This window comes from Austrofundulus limnaeus, unplaced genomic scaffold, assembly GCF_001266775.1.
Source record: "Austrofundulus limnaeus strain Quisiro unplaced genomic scaffold, Austrofundulus_limnaeus-1.0 Scaffold1, whole genome shotgun sequence".
In the NCBI taxonomy this organism is placed as follows: domain Eukaryota; kingdom Metazoa; phylum Chordata; class Actinopteri; order Cyprinodontiformes; family Rivulidae; genus Austrofundulus; species Austrofundulus limnaeus.
Window position 1 is genome coordinate 1,300,928 of NW_013952403.1, and position 9,066 is coordinate 1,309,993.

General features: G+C 38.3%; 1 long non-coding RNA gene across 1 annotated transcript in view; it reads right to left on the reverse strand.

The window, feature by feature from the left end:
* Positions 1-9,066, reverse strand: part of LOC106514557 (uncharacterized) — a 160,756-nt gene that overhangs the window by 142,043 nt on the left and 9,647 nt on the right. The window contains exon 3 of the long non-coding RNA XR_001309898.1: positions 7,599-7,780. This is a non-coding gene — a long non-coding RNA (uncharacterized LOC106514557). The remainder of the gene's footprint in view (positions 1-7,598; positions 7,781-9,066) is intronic.

Consider the following 9,066-nt stretch of genomic DNA (forward strand, 5'->3'; position numbering starts at 1 on the left):
TTCCAGCTCGTCCTGGGAGACTCCGAGACGTTCCCAGGCCAGAGGGGATAHRYRATCCCTCCAGCGAGTCCTGGGTTTTCTCCAAAGTGCCAGACTTATCTTGAAAACATTTTAAAATGCTTATTTCAAACCCGCATCTGAGACCACCTGCAACCGCGCGGGGGGGTGTGGGGAGGTACGGTGCGCGACGGTGTGTCTTCTGAATAAATGAAAATGATTTAGCACAGTTGTTTATACATTTGGCAGCTCTTTTTATTCCACAGCTTACCTCTAAAAATGACAGATTTTCTTTTCTGTATCTCTGACAGATGGACTTCAATCTTGAACTCGTAAAGTTCTTCTTTTTACCTTTCGCTGTCATTTTCATGAATCGACACTTCCTTGTGTCTGAAGCAGGAAACATAGCCTTATATGGTGTTTTTGGGATGGTAATTATGCTAATCTCCTCTCGCATGCACGAGCAGCTGGATACTAACAGATGGAATTTACGCAGCTCATTTACACACTTTTCCTGAAGATAGAAGTTTGTTGAATCTGACGTGACATAATCGTACAAACCCTTCGTACAAACAAAAGTAAGAGAAATTTAGGATAAGAATACGAACATGTTCTTTGCATGAGGCCCAACGTCTCCTCTCCAAGACCCATCGGTGTCCTGGTGGGTAAACTGGGGGAGGAGCCACACAGGAAAACACAACCTAAATACCCCTCTTTCTCCTGGCAGCAGCTGGGAGGCGAGGTGGAGCTGTATGTGGGACATCGCAGAGCTCATTAATGTGACGGTGCAATCAAATCAGGTCAGATGGATTCATTGGTGCCCAGAGAAAGGATTTGATAGCCAGTACAAAAAATGCCTTATAATAAGTTAATTAGACGTTCACTTAATGATCCTACAGCTATCATATAACTTGATGGGTTCTTGATAGGCTTTACGTCTTAAAACTTGAGTGTCACTGACTGGTACCTTATCAGTCCAGTGAAGTAATAAAAAAAATCATCATTAGGATTAGAAACCAACCAGTTTCCGGATTGTAAATTTTATCATTTCTGCACTGAAAAATAATTTTTACTATGGGTGCACGATCACTATCGGCCCGATATCAGGGAATTATGACATCATACTTATCGGTCCGACATCATAACAAACAGAACCGATAATATATGTACATGTTTGACAGCTCGGCGATGAGAATGTGTGTTTATTGTCATCCTTTTTGGTCAAGCCGCTTCCCGTCCGACATGACTCGACACTATTCACTGTAATACAGACCGCTACAGAAGATCTTTCCTGCCCACAGCCATCAGCATCTACAATAAGTTCTTAGTTAAATGAGTTACAACAACACCTAATTTCCCKSTGGGATCAATGAAGTATTTTTGAATTTAATTGAAATCTCAAGCAATTTAACAATGGAAATGATGAAGCTTGACAAGCAGCCACTCACCCTCGCTAAAGACCAAAGCTTTTATCTCCTTGTTAGCCACGGTTTACCATGCTGAACAGCCGCTGTCTCTGTGTGTGTTTTCCTGTAAATATGATGCGGTCATAATGCATTCACACTCTCAGAAGCACTGTTTCAGGTAGAAAAATGTTTTAATAATAATAAAAACAAATGTACTTTGAATCTAACTTGTGTTAGTACATTATCTGTTTTGAACTTGTGGAATGACTTTTTCTCTTTGTAGGTCTACATAAATCTGAGATCAGTGTTCGAGGTTTTTTTTTTTTATAATGTGCCTTATTTWAAAAAATGGCCATTTGAGAAATTGTTCTGTTTGATATACTTTAAGAAAAATTTGTTAAGAGTTTATTTCAAATAGTATAATTTACAGAGTCATTTGGTTTTGGTCTTGTTTATTTATGTTATGATCTTAACCATTTTTGACTAGTCTTATTTCCTGGCATGTTATCGGTTATCGGCCATTAGAAGGAGAAAGTTATCGGTACTTAAAATAAATGATTGTGTATCCCTAATTTTTACTAAATTGAGATTTTAGGAACTGATCTTTTCTTCTYGTAGGTGAAAAGTCTGACCCTTATTGTAGATACTTTTTAAAATCCATTTTTGAAAACCACTCTGATGTCATTTATGACAGGATTTTAATTAGAGTACCAACTAGAACCTAATACTGTACAACAGTTCAAACTCATTATTTTTCTGACCATAGCATGAACAGAAAACAAGTTGTTRAGTTGTTATTGTATGTTTACAGCATAAAAAAAGCTATAGTTACACCACACAAAATTTGTTACTGTAGAAAAGAACAAAATTTAAGATGTACATTTTTTTGGACAAGAAAAGAAAGAAATTAAGTTTAAAACAATATTTCCTTTAACATTTAAACATAGAATCCAAGATGRAAAATAAATGTCCCACCAACAATCTTGAGATAATATCAAGACAAGTCTTTTTCAGTATGTACGTATATTTTTTGCTAATTGTATGACCTTTTTATCTACCAAAGAGGAAAAAGCTCTAAAACTTTAATCGCTTGGACTTTGTTAAGAAAAACCACTGCGTTGTTCACCACAGCAACAGTGGAACAGAACTAGCTCAGAGAATAACTCAGGACAAAAATCAAAACTGAGTAGCCAAAAAAGCTTATAAGAAAAAATGTAGATAGACACGGCAAAGTTTGATTCCAGTGCTACATACTGTGTGACGTACACTGCGACCATCATCTATCGGATCCAGTATTAAAATAGTTCAATGAAAGCTGAAAAGCAGCTTAATATGATGAAGATATGGGTAAAATCAAACATTTTCTTTACTTGGTGTTTTTGCAAAAGCAAAAAGCTGTTCTTGATTTTTGTGATTATTTTTCCACAAGAAGTTGCAATGAACTTGACAGCAGTCTTTTCAGCAAACAGCAGCAAGAAAGACATGAATGTGGCATAAAATATGAAAGCACTCTGTTGCTTTTGATAATGATGTAAATACACTTAAAATTAAGTCTGCAAGATTTAGTTAATCCGCTTTCATAAACACACATTAGCAAATGTATCAAGAGAAATAACTACTGTGATAATCTTTTTGAACACATCGTGCAACTTTACTTTGAGTACTTTAAAAATAAAAATGAAATGTGTTCAAAATAAAGTAACAGGTTTTTTTGTTTGTTTGTTTTTTTTGTTTGTTTTGTTTTTTTCTGGATGTACATGCCTGCCGGGCCTACACTGAGTCTCTCATTCAGCACATACTGAGATATGGTCCAATATCCGGAGGTTCTAAACAGAATGAATGGACAGAAAATAATGAATTAATTGCTCAAAGAATAGTCTCTGCCTTTTCTTCTTTCCTTTCAGAATTTTCTGGTATTATCATTCCCACAGTAGTATTGTCACAAGGATACTAAACTCAGATATTCCAYCAATGTTCACAGGGGACCTAGTCTTTTCCCCTGAGCTGCAGTCATCTAAGTATTAACCCAATGAATGCTATCTCTGGAGAAAAGTTCAGATATAGTGACATCTGTAGTATTACAGAATATCAAGACTAAGAAGACAGAAATAATGAGCTTTTATTTAAAGAAATGAGGGGCTTCTGGCTCATTCTTTTTGGGAAAATTATTTCAAGATCTTTCTTTTGACAACATTGTTTTGATGTTGAAGTCTGTGGGAAGAGCAAATCTAACCCCAGTTAATATTCATTCTGAGTAGATATGTAGTAGAGAAATACAAATATAAAACCACCTTGAAACATCACTCACCAAACCACTTATCAGAACCAGATTAAAAGTTTTTTTTTCTTATACGTGAACTCCAAGTTCAACTGGGCTGTTTTCACTGGAGAGAATTTCCTGTATGTGTTGACAGGTTGTCTCTTGCATAAAATGTCKGAATTTTTACAACAATGAGTATGAGACTAGTATGAACTAGTATGAGAAAAAAGCCAGACAGCAACAAATGGACCTCTCTTCACAGTTCAAAATATTGCTGATGAATATCAATAAAAAGAGCTCACCAATAAACTTTACCAAGAAAAATGTAGTTTTCTTGTTGTTTGTTCGTTTGCATATTTTAAGACTTTAATGATCTGTCAAAGTGTACCGAAAAAAAAGTCTTTCTCCTTGGCAATCAACCAATGATAATTGAGGCCCTCGTGATTGGCACTGTAATTGCTTATTAGTGTTRCACTTTCATCAACAGATAAAATACAATAACTACAGTTTGATTATACTGCATTTGTTTTTCTCAAGTGATAAGAGTGGCTGTTAGCAATGTATGATTTACAAAAATGATGTAGAGCATAATTTTTTTTTTGTAAAATTGCATTCTAATTTTCCCTATGTGCCATGTGATTTAGGCTACCAAAAAAAGGGGAAAAAATAAATATGGCCCAGCTTGACAGGTTTGCTGGCTTCAACAATAGCGAGGTAAAATAATTCTTGAAACGTTTTGCCCAGTGGTGTTCTGAAAAAGGCCATTTCCTCAACATAAAGAGCCAGAGGGAACATTTCTTGGAGGCAGTTTCTTTTGTGTTGTATCAATTTCTTATGGCATGCTGTTGTTACCTTCTCTAGTGGTGCATAACAACCCCCCTCTTGCCTTAAAAAAAGAAACATTTCTTTAGAAGAAACCTCATAGGACATTATGTCCCAAGTCAGCTGCTGTTGGATTAGGCACTTTAAATCATTGCTTTTAGAYAGGACTTCTTTGTTTCTGCTTTGCAAATTAAGCTAATTGTGACAGAGAACATGAATTTATGCCAACAACGTGTCTGCTGATGAGAATACAAACAAAATGGTTTAGATGTGCAATAAGAATTTGACTTCATCATATAAAAATGCATGTTAATGTTTCATTGATCTRTATTTAAACTTAAGTGAAAAAAGGACCTACAGTACACATATCTGACATTTGCAAAAAATAAAAATTAAACAATAATAAATAGGATAAATAGGAATAATAAATCTTTTCTCACCGCAAGGCTGAGAAAAGAAAGCCATTGCCAAAACTTGAAATATTACACATAARGGATTGGTAAAACAAAGTTACAATGTAATCCTACTTTAACTGTTGGAACCTCAAAGATAAGATTTTTTTTTCCATTCTCTAAGGCCTTACATCATTATGTTCATCTGAGAAAAAAAAGGTTGATGAAAATCAAAAGCAGGGCTTATAACATGAATGGCAGAGAACTGTGAGAGGAACTACACCCGCAGCTTGAGGCAGTTTTGCCTTTTTTTTTCTGGAGAGGTTTATGAGAGTACTGTAGCAAGCAGAAATGTTGTCAAATAAAAAGGTACATTGCACACTCAGACTGCAAAACACACCAGCAGCACCAGTGTCAGCAGTTAACGAGCATTATAAGCTTATTTGTTCACTTTCCAGATGTATGTTGTAAAGTGTGTTTGTGCCAGGTAATGATCAGGATATGCCAATCAATTCCTCCAAAAAACAATAGTGTACATTGTTTTATTTTAACAATCACTGACTATATCTACAGTAAAAATATAGGGCTTGATTGACAACACATAACAACTTAACACACGAAATCCTGTCATAGACAAGAAATCCTCTTCTATTTACGTAAATTCAGTACTAATCTTAGGTCGTATTCAGACCTGATAATTTGCTCCGCTTTAAACGAACCAGAGTTCGTTTCCAGCGTTGGTCCGGACCTTTTGTGCAGGTGTGAATACACTCATGCGAACTCTGGTGCGGATCAAACAACCGGACCGAGACCTGCCTTTTTGAGGTGGTCTCGGTTCACTTTAGTTCTCTTCTGGTGTGAATACAGAACGGACTCTAACCGAACCATCTGCATTAAACATGCACCTTTTTGGACTTCACAGGCCACCGTTGCAGAGCTAAATAAACTGAAATCATACCTGTTTCATCGTCTCCTGTTAGCAGCTCTACTGCCGGCATGTTTTGGGTCAGAACACGCAGCGCACCTCGTCTCCTTTGGGTTGCGGGACACATTTACTGACGCCACTCCAAAATCAGAATATAATCACGGAACCACCATTAAATTAGCTGCTTCTGACATTTTAAATGCTATTGCAGTTGTAATATCAGCAAAAATGTGCGCATCAGAACCACAGCATGCAGGACTTCCTTGTTTTTTTCTGGATCTGTGGCTCAGTCCCGCCCCCGTCCTTTTTTTGTTCAATGGGAGCAACGATCGTCACACTCGTGGCTTTGATTACAAGTTATAGTTCATGTGCAAAAAAGCACAATGTGAATGCAAACTGCACCAAATGAAAAAAAAAGTCCATTTTTGGTCTGGACCAAACAATTGGACCAAAGGACTTTCCTGGTCTGAATACACCCTTAGATAGCACAAGGTAAGGAAGGAACAGCAATATGACTTTATAGAAATTCTCTTAAGATCCGTTTATCACTGAGAGCTTTGCTTTTTTTATTCTCCTGAAGGTCCAGCTTAAGTAGTTTGGGTGGAGAGAAAAGTCACACTGAAACACACACAAAATTATTCTAACCAAACTTTGTCCTTTTTTCCTCAGTCTCTGAAAATCCAAAGCAAAGCAAGATTGAAGGCACAATTTATCTCTGTAGGAAGCACTTCAAATAAAAAGTGCTGCTTTTTTGTGAAGATAAACATTTAAGTTGGTCTGTTTCTGACTGCATGTCAGGGACTCACATGTACTGACACATGCATAAACCAGACTAACTGCAACATTTGAGTTCACAGGAGAGTGACTTTCTCCTGTAAAAATGCAAACTGCTTATCTATCTAGAATCAAACATGTCAGATTCTGTTACAACCTGGATGACACAGCACCGCTTCACCCCATCAGTCATTAAAAGCTATTGATTCGTAATAGCCACTTTGAACAGCTTTGGATGAAAATTGCCACAGCAATTGATCCATCAACCTGCCATTTGCTACATCTTGAGCATCAGTACAATCAAGTCCAATTGAAGGATGATTAAAAGGACAGCGTTTTTTTCCACAGTACCTGGCATGCCATTACTATCACTCAAGAGTGTTTTGTGTCAGCATGCATATTGGTATAAATTATACTGAGACCAAAGCATGTCCAAGATATTTTATTAAGACTCCAGGAAATAATGTCAACTCGTAAAATATGGATAATTATGGTTTCTTTACTGCTTTTAGGAATAAGGCTGAGAAATGTGGCAATAGATGTCATCATAATTTTATTTTCTGTTTTAATAGATTTAAATCTTAAGGCCCTGTCACACTAGGACATTTTAAACAACTTATGCCAACTTGTGAAAAGTTCAGAGACATCTACATTACATTGAAGATGGAATTTAAAAAAAAAATCAACTGGAAGCTTCTTTTAGGCGTACACACTGTAATGCTAACAAACTGATTGATACAATATGACATCCATCCAGGCTGTCATATTGTGAAGATTGTGGATGACACAGCAGTGGTTGGATGCATCACAAACAATGAGTCCAACTACAGGCAGGAGGTGGAACACCTGGAGGGTTGGTGCAAAGAGAACAACCTCTGCATCAATGTTAAAAGGATGAAGGAGATGATTGTGGACTTCAGAAGGGGCCAGCAGGCCCACCTCCCTGTGCACATTGGAGGATCTGCAGTGGAAGTGGTGAACAGCTACAGGTACCTGGGAGTGCACCTGAGTAGCAACCTCACCTGGAGCACCAACACTTCCACCCTGGTCAGGAAGGCACATCAGCAGCTCTACTTCCCCAGGAGGCTGAGACGTGCTGGACTCGGGAGCTCTGTCCTCACGTCCTTCTACAGATGTGTGGTGGAGAGTGTYGTGTGCTCCAGCATCAAGACATGGAAGCTGCTCTGCTGCAGACAGGAAAGCTCTGCAGAGGGTAGTGAAGACAGCAGAGAGGATTGTTGGAGCCAGCATCCCCAGCATCACAAATATATACATCTCCAGATGTAGGAAAAGGGCCACCTGCATCAGGAAGGACCCCACCAGCACACACTTTTTGCCCCACTTCTCTCAGGCAGGAGGCTGCGGGGCATCAAGTGCAGAACCACAAGGCTGTGAAACAGCTTCATCCCTGAAGCTGTAATGCTACATTCACACCTAACACGTTTTGAGCAGCAAAAAAGCGCCCAACGCCTCAAGCTGATCGCGCTACGTTCAGATCGGGACAGAGACTAGACGTGTGTCTGAAGAGGGAGGAGCATCTTGGTTTTTTCCAGTCTGTCTTCAGCAGATGAAATAAAGATAAAATAAAGAAAATGGCTTTGCTTTATTTACTAAAGAGCAAGTGAACGTTGCGCACACCAGATAATTAATTCACCTGATGATTTCGAGGTCGTTTGTTCGGTTTACTTTCACCACTCCAGGAGCTGCGAACTGATGAACTATTTTTTGTCCTGAGCCCAGTTTAACACCACGGTCAGTTTAACGAGCTCCTGACCCACATCGGTGTTGATGTCTCCAGCCAGAACATCAACTACAGATGGTCAATTTCAGCTAAAGAGCTCCTGTCCGTCTGTTTGTGGGAAACATTAAGGAAACTGTCAAGTGGAAAAATTTGTCTCTCTGATTGGTTGTCAAGATGCGTCGAGTGGCGAAAGATCAGATTTTTGAACTTGGGCGTCGGCTGCTTTCGCCGCACCACATGCATGGAAAATGCTCTGCCGCACCTTCCGCTTCCTTGCGCGCCACGATAAACAGACCTGATGTGCTGCAAGACCCCTACAGGCGCGTCCACCATAGACTTTGCATGTAAACTGGCTGCTCCTGCAGCTCAAAAAGCGTTCRGTGYGAATGWACCATAAGACTTTTAAACACCAATCTGCACTAACACTTTACGAAGACAATCACATATGCAATAATCTGCTGCTAGGACAATTACATTTGCTATAATCTGCTGCTACTCCAAACTTCCTTATCCCCCATATCTCCTATATTTTGTATATTTGTATGTTTATGTTTTTATTTTTTTTATCCATTTTACTGTATTTCAATTGCTTAAGGGTGTAACTGGACCGTGAGAATACAAATTTTATTCCACCACATGTGATGTGAATGACAATAATCTCTCCTTGAATCCTTGAAATATCTAACTTTTATTAGTCATTAGTAAAAAAAAACATTTCATAAGTTGTCTAAAACGTCATAGTGTGAGAG